Source organism: Myotis lucifugus, unplaced genomic scaffold (genome assembly GCF_000147115.1).
Source record: "Myotis lucifugus unplaced genomic scaffold, Myoluc2.0 scaffold_193, whole genome shotgun sequence".
Classification (NCBI taxonomy): domain Eukaryota; kingdom Metazoa; phylum Chordata; class Mammalia; order Chiroptera; family Vespertilionidae; genus Myotis; species Myotis lucifugus.
The window spans coordinates 989,262-1,008,482 of record NW_005871241.1 but is presented as its reverse complement, the minus strand read 5'-3'; the positions used below and the strand labels follow the sequence as shown (position 1 = coordinate 1,008,482).

Sequence of the window (19,221 nt, the reverse complement as noted above, 5' to 3'; positions counted from 1 at the left end):
GTTTCTTTGTTGGGTTTTTCCTTTGAAGGATAATGGGTAGATGAAAGATCATCAAAATAGGTTCACAGATATGAATTTGACTCATTTCTGCACAATTTAACTGAATCTGATGAGGTATTTAACACACTTCTTTTAGTTTCATCGTTGAAGTAAACAAGAAACTAAGGTGGGGAAACACTTATCTTAAAGCGTAAAGCCACACATTTCTTATTCTAAACAGTATAGCAATGGACAATTTTTAAAATTTTCAAATTACAAAGTAAAATATCAATACGTATTTTATTCTCACTATGCAAGCAATACCATTGTAATTGTATTTTGCAATGAAAACTTAAGGGGAAATAAATAATGTTTTAATTAATATAATAATGAATAGTATTTTCATGAGTGCTTATCTTAATTTAATTCTATTTTATAATATTACTAGAGGCCTGGTGCACAACTCATGCACTGGTGGGGTCCCTCGGCCTGGCTGGCAATTGGGGGCCTATGGGGGGGGACTGGCCAGCAGGGTGGAGGGGCTGCAGGAGTTTGGCTGTAGGAGTGCACTGACCACCAGAGGGCAGCTCCTGCATTGAGCTTATGCCCCCTGGTGGTCAGTGAGTGTCATAGCGACTGGCCGACAGGCCGTTCCGGTTGTTTGGTCATAACAGTTGCTTAGGCTTTTATACGTGTAGATAAGCTACTCATTATAAACACATAGTGAAATATCCAATGACAAGATAGAGTCTATATATTTTGGGAGATACATATTTAAACATAAAGCATTTACAGGTTAGAACTGGAGGTAATAAAATCCATTCAGTTCCTTTCAATAAGTATTTTATTATGCACAAGTCACACAATAAGTACTTTGTCATGTATTACCTTATTTAACCAGACCTGCTTTTCAGCATATACTACAAACAACCCTGCTTTGCTCTCTCCCATCTTCCAAGAAAAATCCTTTTTGCAATCTCAGTTAACCCTTCCTATAACAGTCCAATAACACACTTGTGGACAAAATGATACTCAGTTCATAATTAACAGTTCAAGTTCCAAAAGCACTTAATGTCCACTAATCAAATTTTCCTTTTCTCCAAAGATCCCAGTCTCATTCTAGGGCATGAGTTTACTCCTAAGCCAGTGGTTCTCAACCTTCTGGCCCTTTAAATACAGTTCCTCATGTTGTGACCCAACCATAAAATTATTTTCGTTGCTACTTCATAACTGTAATGTTGCTACTGTTATGTACCGTAATGTAAGTATCTGATATGCAGGATGGTCTTAGGCTACCCCTGTGAAAGGGTCGTTTGACGGCCAAAGGGGCCGTGACCCACAGGTTGAGAACCGATGTTTAGGGTTTTCTACTGTGATTCACTGATGGAGCACTCTAGAGCTCAGTAGAGCATTCCTATTTGCCACAAATCCTTTGATTGTTGTTTGTGGACCTGTTTCATGCACATAAGAGCAGAGTAGCTGCCTACAGCTTCTGGACCTACTGCAGAGCTTCCTTTGCTCTAAGTCCTACTCAAAGATGGCAGCCTTCCTGGTTTCCAGTAAACTGCCAGAGTAGCTCATTCAAACATAGAGGGTTTCTAAAATCCAAAGAGGCCCACTGAGTGCTGTGCTTCTGTTTTAATGACAGGTCATGCAAACTGCAACAGTTTTTCCTTCACTTCAGAGGGGCTATCCTGACATGCTGTTGGCCACAGGTCCACTAAAACCTTTAGTGAACCCAGCTGGTGTGGCTCAGAGATCGAGTGTTGACTTATAAACCAGAAGGTGAAGGTGACTGTTCGATTCCCAGTCAGGGCATAGGCTCCATTCCCAGTGTGGGATATTCAAGGGGCAGCCGATCAATTATTCTCTCTCATCATTGATGTTTCTCTCTCTCCCTTCCTCTCCCTTCCTCTCTGAAATCAATAAAAATATATTTGAAAAATAAACTTCACTGAGAGTGTGGGTCCCTGAATTTCTTTTGTATTTTTCTCTCCATCGCTCACATCATGTGTGTTGCTAAAGGATCTAAGCTACTTGTTTTTCTTCTCTCATCAGCTCCAGTGTCAACAAAGTAGTGGAGCAGTGTGATATTCTGCGGGATGTCAAGGAGATCGATAATTTCAGCAGACTACCGCTGAAAGTGGAATTGGCATCAAGCTGAGGTGTGGAACTGAAGAATACTGAGGATCGCCAGGTAAAGGTGAACTGCTTTTGGTCATTCTTCCAAAACTCTATGGAGATAAAAGCATTTACTAAATTAACAGCCACTTATCTGGCCACAAGTTTTATTGATTTGCTTCAGTGTATATGCACATTTGAAACAGCAGCTTAAATTGGAGTCACCTTCTGATTATGGTAATCTATAATCATTCTCCAAAGTTTGTCTGCTTCCTTTACAAGTGAAGTAGTGGGAGATGGGGTAGAAATCACTAGACATTGACAATGGATTAAAATTGCTGGCACTGATTTAGTAATAAATGTATCCAAGATTTAACATATTTCTGATATAAAATGAATATCTAGACAGCTCACTATCCTTATTTTTGCCATAAATGAGTGGAAAAATTAGTAATAATCTTATAATTTATAAATAGTTCATGCTAACATTTATTGTACTATACCTGCATTTTCTCATATTTTTCTACATATTTTCTTTTAATCATGTTATGTAACTAATAGAAATAATAAAGAGAATGCATTGACTATAAAATAGATTTCTTATAGAAAGTATTATGTGACCTTAGACTGTTTTATAGTTAATGCTGCATAACATTAGGGAAAAATGTTCAAAATATCTTATAATAAAATAAATTTTAAAAATAACAACTAAGTCAGCCACAAGAAAAATACTGTCATAATATGTCCAATTTAAAATCAGATCATAAATCTATTGTAAATTTACAAGATATTATACCCTGATTTTTCCATGCCTTAGAATATATTTTAAAGCATCATATGCTTTAGTCAATATAAAATGCAAAGTTAAAGTGAAAAACAAGGTACCCAGTAAATACACAGAATAAAAGATAAGCAGTTCTTAGGGTGTTGAAATTAAAATTGATTCTGATGTCCAATTAACCCCCAACCTGATGAATTCATAACTTGAGGAAATATTCAGCATATTAATGGTTTTAACTTCCTTTTATTAATGAAACAGTTTCCAGCTACAAAATGAATCTCTAGAACTGATTAAACAAGGACGTGGTACAGTTTTGTTTTGTTATAGGTTTCAAATGGATAGCAATGAACAAAATGTTGATTTAAAAGCAATCTCCTTATTTATTCTAGTATTTAACTTGGAAAAAATAAAATATTGTCTAAGCCATTATACTGATTTGACCAAGCTTAATTTTACTTATGAGGACAATAATTAAATGCATTGATCAGAAAATTTTAAAATTAGAATACAATTTAAATATCAGAAAATAAAAAGGAAAATAGACTTGAAAAATAAGTTAGTAAAATCAAATTTAATATATATTTTTATATATTAAATTTTAATATTCAGAATATAATTAGAAAAAAAGTATCATGCAGGTCTTAGATGAATTACTCATGGAGCACATGAAAATATGTAATCATATGTTATATACAATATATTACAATTCTTTGAGAAGAATATTTCCACTCAAACTAATATATTCCTGGTCTCCTTTTTAATGAGATTTTTTAAAAGTTAGTATAATTTGTAATAAAATGAACATTAAAAAGTAAAGTAACCATGGCTGGTTTGGCTCAGTGGTTAGAGTGACAGCCTGTGGACCAAAGGGTCATGAGCTCAATTCCTGCAAAAGCATGTACCTGGGTTACAGTCTGGATCTCCAGCCCCCTGATTGGGGTGTGATAGGGAAGCAACCAATCAATGTGTCTCTCTCACATCGATGTTTCTCTCTCTCTCTCTCTCTCTCTCTCTCTCTCTCTCTTTCTCTCTCTCTTTCTTCCTCCCCTCTTCACTCCATTTTCTATAAAAAAAAATGCAGAAAAAAATATCCTCAGGTGAGGATGAACATAATACTAATAAAATCTACACTAATAAAAGAGAAACATGGTAATTAGCGTACGACCGCTACCCTTTTCATTAGCTAATCAGTGAGTATATGCAAATTAACTGTCAGCCAAGATGGCGGCCGGCAGCCAGGCAGATGGAAGCGAGCATGAGGCTTGCTTGCTGCGGACTCCAACGTTCCCCCCTCACCTGCCGGCCACTGAGCCTCAACTCTAAGCAACTATGTACTATGTTGAAAATAAGAAGATAAACAAAACGCCAGAAACCAGCTGGACTGAAAGCCAGGCGGACCGAAACTTTGTATCGATGTTTTCAGCAGCGAGGCCTCAGAGCTAAAGCTGGCCCAGAATAAAAAAAAAAAAAAAGAAAAGAAGGAGCGGTTGGAAGCTTCAGTCACTTGCTTCCGGAAAACAGCCCTCATCCCCTCACCCAGACTGGCCAGGCACCCCAGTGGGGACCCCCACCCTGATCCAGGACACCCTTCAGGGCAAACCAGCCAGCCCCTACCCATGCACCAGGCCTCTATCCTATATAGTAAAAGGGTAATATGCCTCCCGGCTCCGGGATCAGCGGAGCAGTGAGGCTCCCGGCACCGGGATCAGCGTGACAGGGGGCAGCACCCAAACCCCCTGATCGCCCTGCGGCTCTGTGTGTGACAGGGGGCGGGGCCACAACCTCCCTATCCGCCCTGCTCTGTTCCTGACAGGGGGCAGCGCCCCAACCCCCTGATTGGCCCTGCTCTGTGCGTGACAGGGTAGAGCCATAACCTCTCCATTGGCCCTGCCCTTAGTGTGACAGGGTGCAGCGCCCCAACCCCCTTATCCGCCCTGCTCTGTGTGTGACAGGGGGCGGTGCCCCAATTCCCCTATCGGCCCTACTCTGTGAGTGACAGCGGGGAGCTCCTCAACCCCCTGATCGGCCCTGCTCTGTGCGTGACAGGGTACAGAGCCCCAACACCCCTGATTGGCCCTGCTCTGTGCGTGACAGGGGGTGGCGCTGCAACCTCCCCATCGACCCTGCCTTGAGTGTGACAGGGGGCGGTGCCCCAACCCCCCAATGGGCCCTGCTCTGAGCTTGACCAGGGGCTGCACCTAGGGATCCGGGCCTGCCCTCTGCCACCCGGGAGCAGGCCTAAGCCAGCAGGTCGTTATCTCCCAAGGGGTCCCAGACTGCGAGAGGGCACAGGCCGGGCTGAAGGACAGCCCCCCCTACCCCCCGAGTGCACAAATTTTTGTGCACCGGGCCTCTAGTAATAAAATAAAATAATAAAATCCTATCTAATAAAGAGAGAATATGCTAATTGACCCTCACACCATTGCAAAGATGGTGGCACCCACAGCCAATAAGGAGGGAATATGCTAATTGACTGCCATGCCCTCAAAGATGGCGGCACTCACAGCCACAAGATGGTGGCGCCCAGTCCCCTCAGCCCCACTGGGGCAGCAGTCACTCTTCATGCCTGCCTCTGGAGTCCCCCAGTCCCCTCAGCCCCCCAGCTGCCCAGGGCCGCCCGAGGCTCAGGTGACCAGGGCCGGCCGAGGCTTGTGCTGCCGGCAGTGGCAGCAGCAGAGGTGTGATGGGGTGTCACCTTCCCCTGATTGCCAGGTTGCCTCCCACCCCTGAGGGCTCCCAGACTGTGAGAGGGGGCAGGCTGGGCTGAGGGATCCCCCTCCAGTGCATGAATTTTCATGCGCCGTGTATCTAGTAAAAAAAATAAAATAAAAATCTACTAGTTAATGATTGTTTTGCTGTCCTAAGAGATTTAGGAGAGTAATTAATATATAAATATTGCTACTTAAAACATGATTTATAATTCTTTACAAAGTATTTTTTCTTTCTCTGATATTTCTAAATATTATTTAATTATTACAAGCACATTAGATTAGAAGAAACTACTCTACTTAACTCTATAAGAGATGTACTTTCTAAGAAATAATGACAAATATATAACTTATTAAAATGTTCATTAGTATTAATAATATTTTATAAAATTACTGGAAATCTCCTTTTTGGTGTGTGAAATAGACTTATATAAAGAGGTAATAGATCTCTTTACTGGGATCATAATGAGCAGAATAAATATTGTAATTTTTTTATTTCAGCATTCATCCCAAATCTTACATATATTAAATTTAAATGAAGTACAGTTTTCTGATTTTTGTCTTCTACTCATTATTTTTATTTCTTTTTTTTCAAGACATTGTTTTGATTTGGATACTATTGTTAATCTCCAAAATTCTGGTTATTTTACATAAAATATTTTTATTTCTCTTGATTAGCCAGATGGCAAAACATTAATAATAGAGTAGAACATCTTAGCTTGAATACATTCTCATTAAGCCTGTTCTGTAATCAAAAATGTTTCTTGGCCAGTTTCACCATTTCCAGTAGCAGGCAATCCGGAATATTATCTACGTGCCATCACATCTGTCTATAAATTGATGGGTTCCCCTAACTGGAACTCAGGCTTATGGAAATGGTTGGGCAGTTAGAAATGAGCTAATGTTTAATTCCTGTATTTACTGTATTTGAGAATAATGAACTGAGACTAATTAAATCCTTATTTTGAACTAGTTTCTCTGTGATGTTACTACCTGCCATTTCAGAACATGCATTTCTGCCATTGCTTCAGTGGAAAAACAACCCTCACCTGGGGGTTTTCCTAATGTATTTCTAGAATTTACATGTGCTGTTAGCGTGTACTGAAAATTAAGTATAATTCTAATTCAGAGTCAGAATATATCATGTAGCATTTATGAGAGAGATAATATGGAAAACTGGAACCAAAATACATAAAGTATGGCCCTAAAAAGAGATAGTCAATTATGGCTTTGCAAAAGCCATTTTGGAGCTGAAAAGATTGTTGGTATAAAAAGCTAATCTGTTTCTATTACTGACTAAGGTGTGTGATAATTATATTTATGTTATCAAGGGTGAGCAGGCAATGGATACGAAAGAGATAAGAACAAATGAACCAATTTCAGTGTTATCTAAGATATATTTGCCTTCCACGGGAAGGCGTTAAAAGGAAGAGCAATGTTGTTATTCTACTGTGAAAAGAAAATTATGAAATTTTAAAGTTGTGCCAATAGGAGCAAAGACAAGTGGAGAGATGGGTGAAATTGATCACTCTAAGCAGCTGGTTTCAGTAATTCAGTCTGCTCAGAATAAATGTTTATTACAGAAAGTAAGTAGCTCATGCAACATGCTAATTTATGAATGTGGGAGCTAACTTCCCTCCAAAACATTTTATCGGAAAATATATTTTTGAGCTGGTGTACTATGAAAGAAATACCTTCAGTTTTTAGATGAATGATTTACTAACAACAGGTCAGATGTAGTTCATTTTAGTTTTCAAATATTGCTATTCTCATTTAGGCTTGTTAAAGCATAAAACATAAAAAGAATAACATAGTTAATATAAAACTATGCATTATGGGAATGCACAATTTGAGAACAATAACACCATTCCCACATTAGAAATGCAAAGCTACGGTAAACTTACATTTTTACATTCACATTTATAAAAGGTCTCAGACTTAAGGTGAGTGCTTTGATAAAAAACAACAACAACTGTGTATTTTTTAAATGGTCATGTAAAAGTGCAGTTGAACTCCCAACTGTTCTCACTACTGAGAAAAACATCATGATTGATTATAACCATAAGAATAATGGACAAATCAATCCGCATTGCTGTAAGTGTGAAGAGGGTGACATTTTATAGTTTAAAATAATGCACGTACTATCTCAACAATATTTAAAAATAGTAACAGCATAATATGTTGTAAAAATATAGTACTCTAACATACTGATATACTAAACTTTTGGACATAGTCAAACATTTCCAAACTGTTTCCTTAAAAATTTTACTAACATGCTATGCAATTGAAATTAAGTTCTTGAAATGTGCTCTCTGCTATGGTAGTCAGTAGTAGTAGTACTAGTGAAACCCAAAATGTGGGTGTTTCGAGTCCAAGTTCTTGTCTTGCGAAAATAGAAGAATGAAGTCACTGACAAAAACGATTAATGGAACCGAAGTTTATTCAGAGAAGCCAGTCCTGGAAAAGGTGCAGCTGGGGTCCCAGGAGCAGGCCAGTGTCCTGCGCTTCCTTTCCTTGTTACAGTCGGGAACAGTTCCATAGCCAAGCTAATTACAGTCCATGAGTCCATCTGTGGAGGGCCACGTGGACGCAGGGATGTGCTCCCCCACCACAGGAATGTCAGGTGTCCATTGCGAGCTGCACACAGGGAGAAGGAGAGCAGAGAGAAAGCCTGCACACTTTTCAGTTAGGGGTGGAGACAGCCTTGCTAGTTCCTGATTGGTTCTCTGTAAGCTGTCTGTCTTAGCAATAGCCTTACATTTTAAAGTTCATGCCTATCACGTGTGCACTCTTCCTTTCCACTCCAGTTGGGGTGTCTTAGTAACTCTGCCTAGCTGGGTTCCTGGTTTCACTTGCTCCTCCCTTGGGTCCGGCCCCAGTCAACCTTTGTTCTGTCTCTCTAGATCCGTATTGGCTACCATATCGTGACTTATAGCACAGCCATAGAACATTCCTATCATCACAACAGTTCTATAGGACAGTGCTCTTCTAAAACATTTTAAATATATATAAAGAGCTTCCTAACTTACCTATATTATTTTGTTTGTACTTTATTAAACATGTGAACCACTATGGAAAAGTAATATTAAATCATAATTTGTTTTGAAAACACCAAATGCATAGCTATGTTGAACGCAAAATCTCACAGAAATGACATTCATTTTTCTTAGCTGTTTTTCTAAGTTAATTCAGAAAAAAAGAAGATAAATTAAGACACTATTGATTACACATCTCTTAGCAATGAGACTCTCATTTTTACCTTGTCTCTCAACTGCAATAAAACTTAGACCAACTAATCTTTGTTCAGTGACAAAGAGAATATTATACAGGGTGGGGCAAAAGTAGAGTTACAGTTGTATGTATGGAAAAAAACACAATAATAGATAAATAATAACATAAGAATAAACTGTTTCTCAAACTCACAACTGTAAACCTACTTTTGCCTGACCTCATATATTTTTTCTATATATTAAACTACAAAATGTGTACAATATAAATGTATTGGTTTTATGACCTAAAAAAACCACTTAAAATGTCCAGACATCAGTTTACTCAGCTGAAAAATACAATCATTATATCTGTTTTACTGAGTCCAAAAGTTTTTATAAGTATTCATTTATAAAATTTTAATTATATGAGTATTAAATTAAATCAGTGTTGTGGCCCTGGCTGGTTTGGCTCAGTAGATAGAATGTCAGCCTACAGACTGAAAGGGTCCCAGGTTTGATTCCGATCAAGGGCACATGCTTGGTTTGTGGGCCTGATCCCCAGTGGGGGCCTTGCAGGAGGCCTCCGATCTATGATTCTCTCTCATAATTGATGTTTCTGTCTCTCTCTCCTTCTCCCTCTCTGAAATCAACAAAAATATATTTTAAAAAATCAGTTTTGTGAAGATTCTTTGCAAGGAAGAACTTCAACATCACATTTAAAGTACTCAGGAATAAAATTTAATAGCATTATTAGTCAACTAGAGGCCTGGTGCAGGAATTCGTGCATGGGTAGGGTCCGGATGGCCCTGTCCCTGATTGGAGTATAGGGGCTGATTGGAGGTGGGGCCGGATGGGGGAAGGGGATGTGGGTGCTTAGCCAGCTGGTCCCACCCCCTGGTCGAAGTCCCAGTTGAACTCCCAGTCGAACTCCCCATTGAGGGGACAATTTGCCAGAAGCCGGTCCACCCTTGCTGCTTGACACAGTTGCTGCAGGAAAGAAACATCTGCACAGCATATGTTTCAAGGGACCTGGCGTATATAGCATACTGTTCTTAATATGTTTGCTCCCCTTAGCGCTATGTGTTTTAACCAAGGTCACCTCTCCCAGAAAGGTTGTTTCCCCAGGTAGGACCCCTGGACCTGGGGTCCCCAAAGGTGTGGACGGAGTCAGAGAAGAATGAATGACACGGACACAGCCTTCAGTTGATCAGCAGCCTAGCCAGGATCTCTAGCCAGGATCTCCAGCCAAGTTCTGGTCAGAATCTCCAGGGAAGTGCTGGCCAAGTTCTGGTGTTTATTGTCTTGTTACATCTGTATTTATACCAGTTTATCTTAATCCTGTCAATTTCTATTGCAAAGGTTAGGGTGTTTCTTATCTCCATTCCAGGGAGTAAAGATTATGTAGCTTAAGCATGATTGTTTGTAGTTAAAGTGATTAACTACCCGCCTGGCACTTAGTTAAGGGGTTATATCCCCTCCCTAACTTCAGGGGAAAATCCCTACCTGGGGAAACAACCTTTCTCAGAGAGGTGACCTTGGTTAAAACACATGGCGCTAAGGGGAGCAAACATATTAAGAACAGTATGCTATATACGCCAGGTCCCTTGAAACATATGCTGTGCAGATGTTTCTTTCCTGCAGCAACTGTGTCAAGCAGCAAGGATGGACTGGCTTCCGGCAACAATTTGCATATTAGCCTTTTATTATATGGGATGATTAAGAATTCCCTTTAAAATCCTTTAGATTAAAGGTATATTTATTTTAACCATATATCTACAATATCACCTGATGATTTTCCAAATACCCATTGGTTACTGAGCAGTCCTAACTGCATGTATGGTTTATAACAGGTTTGTGATCAGCAGTGGGTATGGTATTTTGTCAGTTTCCCTTCAGGACATAGATTGATGCTTTTATCCACAATGAAAGCCAGCATGATCACTCAGCAAAGATTAAACCTTAATTTTTTTTTTTGTAAATAGAGTATGATATTAATATTGGAAGCTCTTGGAAATTATTTAAAACTTGTCATGTTTTCTGCCCTCACTGAGTGATGATTGATGAGGCAATATTTGCAATGTGTAATAGGTTTCATCAGTGAAAGCTGTTGAATAAGTAATAGAGTATAAGCTCTGCTTATTAAATAATAATTAATTTCAGATTTCTCCATTTTCTCTCCTTTCTAAAAATCTTGGAAAATCAAGTAATAAAATATTTAGAACATTTAAGAAACCAAATTAAGAAAAAAATATTTTTTTCATCATGGAAGTATTTTTTAAATTAATTTCAAAGAGGAAGGGAGAGATAGAAACATCAATGATGAGACAGAATCATTGATTGGCTGCCTTCTGCACTCCCCTAACTGGGGTTCAAGCCTGCAACCCAGGCATGTGACCTGACCAGAAACTTCCTGGTTCAAAGGTTGATGCTTAACCACCGAACCACACCATCCACGTGATCATCATGGAACTACTGACAACTCTTGTTTTCTGTGTTGGTATCCCCCCCCCCCCCAATGCAGGTATCTTAATAATCAAATATTTATATCAATTATTTATTTCTTTTTACTTAAAATGAATTGTGATGCTCTCTAATAATGAGTGCTAGTGGTTTTGTGGTTATTCTTTAAATTGACTCATTTAAAAATCCCTTCTGAAATTAAATTCTGTTTTTCTCTCTGATGTTTGTATTTGGGAGATGTTTTGTTGCTATTTTTTTTTCTTGTGTAAGATTGCTGAATTAAAAAGTAAAACTAACTTATAAAAAAAGGCATATTCTTTCTCTAAACCCTAATAATATTATGGATGTTTAACTCTCTTGAAAGATTGAACAAGAAAAATCTGGATTGTAGGAGGACCTGCCCTCTGACGTTCACAGTATCCCATAAAAAACTGTTGTTCTGAGGAAACATCTACTCCCTCTAGATCAGCGGTTCTCAACCTGTGGGTCGTGACCCCTTTGGGGGTCGAACGACCCTTTCACAGGGGTCGCCTAAGACCATTGGAAAAAACATATATAATTACATATTGTTTTTATAATTAATCACTATGCTTTAATTATGTTCAATTTGTAACAATGAAAATACATCCTGTATATCAGATATTTACATTACGATTCATAACAGTAGCAAAATTACAGTTATGCAGTAGCAATGAAAATAATTTTATGGTTGGGGGTCACCACAACGTGAGGAACTGAATTAAAGTCTCGCGGCATTAGGAAGGTTGAGAACCACTGCTCTAGATGCTTCTTAGATCCATGGTGCCAGATCATACCATTAGGCCAGGCTTTGGGGAAACGTGAATGGGTTAAGCAGTACAAATTTGTAGCTGCAGAATAGCCATGGAGATACAGCTTTCAGCGTGAGGAATATGGTCAATAATGTCGAGATAGCTGGGTATGGGCCCGGACAGGTGCTTGGGCCAGCGTGGGGACCACTCTATAGAGTGCATGTTTTTCTGGACACTTCGCTGTACATCTGAAACTGGTACGGAATGGTACTGAATATAAACTGTGGTTGAAAATAGAGAGAAGGAAGGAAGGTGTGGCAGGATAAACGGATATTTGTGAAATCATCTTAGGGTTGGATAAAAAGGTCCTCTTTGTCTAAAAAATAGTAACTCTCCATTCACTGTACGGATTTCTGTATGTTCATGGCATCGCACTATTTTGACAGAGTCTTTCTTAGGCATGATTTGATTAAGCCATGGTTCAATACCTGGAAATTGCTCTATCAGTTGGTTCTTAATACCCTTTATAACTGAGGTTTTCAACTGGATGTAATTGAACACATTTTCTCTTTCATCAAATTTCTTGAACATGATCCAAGGTGAAGGGGGCGATGTTGGGGAAGAGCCTGGAATGGGGGGAAAATTGAATTAGCACGGGTCCAGCAGATCCCCTTATAGGAGGAAGGCCAGCACTGCAGGCGGAGCTGTCTTCATTCTCCAGAAAGGGAGACAGCCAGCAGCACTTTCTGGTTCTCAGAGAAATTTGACTAGTTCTACTCCTCTGACCACCTCATCCACTTTTGCCTGCCCTTTTTGGGCCACCTATTGCTCTCCAGAGCGGGTAGCTGAAAGGGTGAAACTTGAGAAGGAAGGGAAAATAGAGAAATGATTCCAGTTGTTGGAAAAGAAGAATGGAGGGGTCCAGGTAATGCTCTTCTTCCTGAGGTAATATCTGAAATATGATGACAATGAAGATGATGACGATGAGGATGAAGATAATAATAATGATGATAAATTCTCAAAATATTTAATTTACTTGATAATTAAGTTTATTTTAAATAGTTAGGTACCACTCTTTTTCTTCATTATTAATTTAATTAACATAATTTTAGGTGAATTCTTTTTCCCTCCACTTAATGTTCTTAATTTCAAATGTCCTCTATTTGAAGTCATTTTATGATTTTGTTGATTTATTTCTTTACTGTTTTCTCTTGCTTTATCATTTTCTTCTCTTACTCTTATGTGCACATATCAGAAATTTCAATTTCTTTGAATGACTTTAGTTAGAGAAATAAAAGTCACAATTATATTTGTTTAAAAGTGTCTAGAAGAAAAATTTGGCTGTCATGGATATTCAGAAGTCATATGGAAAATGAGCACTCTTAGCAATTAAGGAAGAGATTGTTAGATGACCTCAATATGTCAGTGGCCACAGAACTACTGTTTAAATGACAGCAAGAAAAAAAGACAAAGACTAGAACTTCTCTTTAAAATCCATATTTTTTTTTGCATCCCAGGAATACAAATAACAGTATGTCACACAGATTATAACTTCCATAAAAGTTTTTAAACATGTAAGTTGTAAAAAATGTTAGTTTCTTGAACATATAACATTTTCTATAGAAAATCAAAACTAACCATTTAAATATATAAAAATTTATACTACTAGTATTTATATTAATTAATCCAGCTCCATATATGTGTGAAATTTCCTGCAGCTCTGAATTCATTTTGGCTGTGTATGAATGAGGATGCTCATCATAATCATGATAATCACAGTATTTGAAAACAGTAAAATGAAATATCAAATTTCACTTCTTTCAAAATTCATACCTTCAGAGAGAAGAAAACTAGAAGTACGTATTTCACCTTTTTGAAATATTTTTTAAAGTCACTAATGTCTAGCATGGAGATTAGTATACGTATTTAAGTTTTGAAAAGCTCGAACATTATTTAACATACCATCAGAATGTGTGTGTGTGCATATGTATTTTCAATTCTGATGTACAACAGAAAAATAACTGGCAGGCTTTGTACCCAGGCCTTTAGTGTGCACGAACTAGATAAGAATATTGTAAATATAAGTGAACAAACATAAAAGATGAAAAAGATAAAAAGGGGCAAGATATGTTCAGCTTTATCAAAAAGAATGAAAATAAGCAATGTCATTCAAACTCAAAAGAATGGTGTTCGTAGAGAAGAAAATCCTTTTTATAGACATCAAGGATGACATTATAAGCAAAAATAATTAGCAATGAAAATGAAAGTTAATAGAGTGCTTGTCATTATTCCTCAAATATGCACCAGCTAATAATATTAGATCAATGAGAAATTCTTGTGATGTATTTTAATTTAATTTCTTCACACATTTCAGACAAATTACAAATTCAAAATCCAAATAAGATTTTTAAACGTCAAGAGTGGTCCTGAAGCAATATAATATATTTTTTATAAAAGAGTGTGAAGTGCCAAGTGAGTGGTAAATAAGTGAATATCTTACATTAAAATACTACATATTAAGGGACCAAATGACATAATTGTCTGTAAGTACTTAAAATAAGAAACATATCAAATATCCTTGAATTTGAAACAGATATTCTTAGATGACTTTGAAAGCACGAATTCAACAGTTAGATGACTTTGTTATTGAGTATAGCTTAATGTTCATAAATGGAATTAAATTGTAGTACAGTGATCTCACTGACACACAATATTTGTAATAGATAACTTGGAAACTAAAGAAATGAGCTGTCAGGTTGTCAGAGGGTCAGTGAAAGGGCCTCAGAGCACAGACCTGGGGGGGCTGTGGACCTGACAGTAGGCTCTGCCCTCAGCCAGTGAGAAAGCAGGGACTATAGTCCCACAACCACAAGGAACCAAATTCTGCCAAAACCATGTGAGTTTAGAAGAGGGCTCCAAACTCCAGGAAAAATGCAGCATGCCAACATTTACTATAGCCTGTGAGGTCCAGAGCAGAGGGCCCAGTTAAGCAACACAAACACCTGACCCACAGAGGTATGAATAAGGGAAGATATGTTGTTTTAATTCTCTAAGTTTTCAGTGACTTCTTTGTAGTAACAGAAAACTATTACAATTAGTGTATCAATAGGGAGAAGTTACAAGAGAGGAGAGATCATTATGAACTCAAGAAATAGCATTAGATAAGTTAATACTACTCAAACAGAATTCTAAACCTATCTTATTAGGGTGGATTGATCTTATTCTTTACTCTATCTTGAACCTGATACTTTGGAGTGTTTTTGTCATGATTTTTATTCTTAAACTAGAGGCCCAGTGCACAAATTTGTGCACAAGTGGGGTCCCTCGGCCTGGCCTGCAGGATTGGGCCAAAACCGGCCCTCCGACATCCTCTGAGAGGTCCCAGATTGCCAGAGGGCACAGGCTAGGCCGAGGGACCCCACTGGTGCACGATCGGGGCTGGGGAGGGACACGGGAGGTTGGCCAGTCAGGGAGGGACCATGGGAGGGCTCCAGGGCATGTCTAGCCTGTCATACTCAGCCCCAATTGGCCAGACCCCAGCAGCAAGCTAACCTACCAGTCAGAGCATCTTTCCCTTGGTTGTCAGTGCACATCATAGCAACTGGTCGATCAGTTGACTGTGTGCCCCCTGCTGGTCAGTGCACATCATAGCAAGTAGTTGAGTGGCCTTAGCATATCATTAGCATATTATGCTTTGATTGGTTGAACAGACGACCGGGTGACTGGACACTTAGCATATTAGGCTTTCATTATATAGGATCTTCAGCTTTTTGAATTTGAATGGCTGCAGTGGAAATTCATGAATTGAATAGCTTTTTATACCTGCAGAGAATGTGGTGACTTGGAACCCGCAACCTGGGCATGTGCCCTGACTTGGAATTGAACCCGCCACTTCGCCACTTTTTGGCCTTCTAGATGTCTTTCCAACCAACTGGGCCACACCGGCCAGGGTCCATTGTTTTTCACAAGGTTGCAGGGCTGTGTACTCTCTTGTGTTTCTTCATACCTACCAGTTGTTTCTCCTCAGGCTCTTTTGTTGATTCTTCCCTTTTGCCCTTAACGCTGGAGTTCTCGAGAACTTGCAGTTTGGTAATATTCTCAATAAAGGTAAGTGTATCACTTTTCTCATTAATATTTTTTAATACTATATAGATTCTGGTAATTCCCTGAATAAATCTCCAGTTCAGAACCCTCTTCCAAACTCTGGATTACTACAGCTGGATACCAATTGCATAGATCTTATAGACATCTCAGTTTCAGCCACCAAAACTGCACTCTGATTATCCCCAGCAAAACTACACCTAAATACAGACTTCCTTATTACATTCATGAAATATTTCCTTTTTCATTGATAACCCCACTCTTCTAATTTCTCAGGAAAAAAAATATGTCCTCCTAGACCTCTTTTTCTCTTTAAACATTATTTAATATATTCTATTTTATAATATACATGTATATATAGTAATATATTTATAAGATATTATAAAATTACATATATATATATATATATATATATAATTTTTCCTGAACTAGTTACTACAGAGCACTTTTATGCATAACCTCTATGCAAACATATTTATTTTCCAAGAACTCCAGAAATATTCAGAAAATGATAGTATCTTGAAATGTAGCCAATATGTAAGGATGTGGAAATAGGATGATAGGTTGAAAATGCAATTAGACTCCCTCTGTCCACCAAATATATCCAAGCACACCCACACAGATTTTGGAAGGTAAAACTCTAGAATTATTGCAAGCAAACACATTCTCCTAAGGAAAGAAATGGAAAGATTTGTCTCTGGTGAAATCATCCAGCCAAAGGCATAAAACTTATATCTACTAATAGCTGTAGTTCCCTTCTAATAGCTGAAAATGCCCAGCCTAATTTACCTCCACTGAGATTAATTACTTGGCCAATTTCTTCATACCCATGAAACTTACAGTGCACTGTTGGCTCATTCAAAATCTGATTAGTCACTCAGGATTCACTATACATTTCTAGAAAGGCCCAAATTTGAAAAGCAGTGAAAAGAAAATCAACTAAAAGAAACTTAAGAAAACATAGGGATAAAGAAACTTCAAAGAAAATATTAGCCTTTTAAAGGATAGGGAGAGAATTTTATCCATGAAACAAATATAAAAGGAATATTTAGAGGCTAAAAGGAACTCTTGGAAATTAAAGTAAGAATGCAATAAAGAAAAAATGTAATAGAATTAGAAGATCAAGTAACTCTCTAGCAAAGGAATCTTCTCTAAAAGATGGAAAATTTGATGTACAATATAAAACAACTGAGAATTCAGTGATGTAATTCACAAAGTCCAATACCCCAATAATAGGAGTTTAGAAACTTGAAAGCCTATGGTGAAAATGAGAGGGGGAATATTATCAAACAAAGAAGTCAAAGAAATTTCTCAAGGACATACCAAGGCATACCGTTGTGAAATTTCAAAAACAGAATGGGTAAAGGGAGACCTCATATTCTTACAGAGAGGATATAAAGGCAGTGAATTACATGCAAAGGATTAATAAATGGAGCAGCATGGAACTTCTCAACAGAGAGACCAAAATTTTAAGATCATATAATCATGTGTTCAAAATTCTGAGGGAAATCTCTTCCAAGAGGAAGAAAATAAGAAATTAAACTGACTTATTCCCTGTGGTCTATAAACTGGAGAATTGTCCTCCAGAAAGTAGAGATGAATTCATAAGAAGTACATAGAAAATTCTAAAAAATTAAGTGAAGAGTTTTTTGTTTTGTTTTGTTTTTTTTACTTCAGGATATTAACAAAAGTTGTATAAGCAGGGAAATATGATCATAGCATAGCTGAAAACAAAACGAAAACAAACAAACAGAACTTTCATTCTCATAACACAGTGTGAGAGCCCAGCCAGCATGGCTCAGTGGTTGAGCATCAATCTATGAACCAGGAGATCACACAGTTCAACACTCCTAGTCAGGGCATATGCCCTGGTTGCCAGCTTGATCCCTAGTGTGGGTTGTGCAGGAGGCAGCTGATCAATGACTATCTCTCATCACTGATGTTTCTATCTCTGTCTCCCTCTCCCTTCCTCTCTGAAATCAATAAAAATATATGTATTTTTTAAAAAGTGTGAGAAAGAAATGGCTGGTGTGATTCAGTTGGTTGGGTGTCGTCGCATACACCGAAAGATTGCTGGTTTGATTCCTATTCAGGGCATGTGCCGGGTTCTGGAGTATTGATATACAAATAGAAGGTGAATGTAAAGGTCATGGGTTTGGGAGATATAATAAATGTTAATGTTCATTTTAGGAAGTAGGTAATATGAAAAAAATTGAAAATTTCATAAAGCAAATGATAAGTATGACATTTCCAAATATACAGTTAAATTGGAACAAAAGAAAGGGGATGCAAGGAGGAATCTTAAAAATTGTTAAGTTTGTTGCTCCTTGGAACTGTGAATCAAGTGCTTTTCCACTGCAACGGCCTATGGGGCTGCTTTTTTTTGTTTGTTTTTAAGCCTTTAAGGACGATTAGATTATTTTATGATGCAACATGCAACTTTGATCAAATAATTGTAAAATTTTATAACTCATTTTTCTTTTTACCTTTTGTTGAAAAACAGACTGTGTACTGCCTCTTGTTTTAAGGACCATCATTTTCCAGGCTCCTTTCCTATTGCCTTTTTTAACTCCAGCGCTCAATTTCTGCCACAGACACTTGAGGTTTAATGGAACATTGTTACTGTTGTTTTCCCAGTTGTTCTCTGAAAGGCACAATGTTCTCACTTCACAGCTGTGCCACTTGTAAAAGCCTGTGATCTCATCCTTAATTGCCAGGTAAAACAAAAGAGGGGCAAAGTGTTGGAAGAAAGATTTGATACACACTAGTATTTTAATTATTTTCTTTGGTGACCCAAGTGCTTGACTAAAACTTCCAAGTCACTCTTAATAGCTACAGTCATATTCATATAATGACGAAGTATGGTTCTCAGAAACCGGCAGATAAAAAGAACAGTAATTGGACATAGGAAGAAAATGAGCTTTTTATGGAGCTTGTGCACAACAAAAGTTTGAGAAATATGATATCATCGATAACAATTTCAAACTGCTACAGCCTGGGGTATATTTTAGAGCAGCAATTTAAAGACTTTTTAAAATATGCAATACCTGACTAGTTAGTCAGAAGTACTGACCTCTTTTCCCTTATATTGT

At 37.9% G+C, this 19,221-nt stretch overlaps 1 pseudogene; it reads right to left on the bottom strand.

Moving 5' to 3' along the window:
- The window catches only part of LOC102431917, a 56,790-nt pseudogene that overhangs the window by 23,429 nt on the left and 14,140 nt on the right, over positions 1 to 19,221 (bottom strand).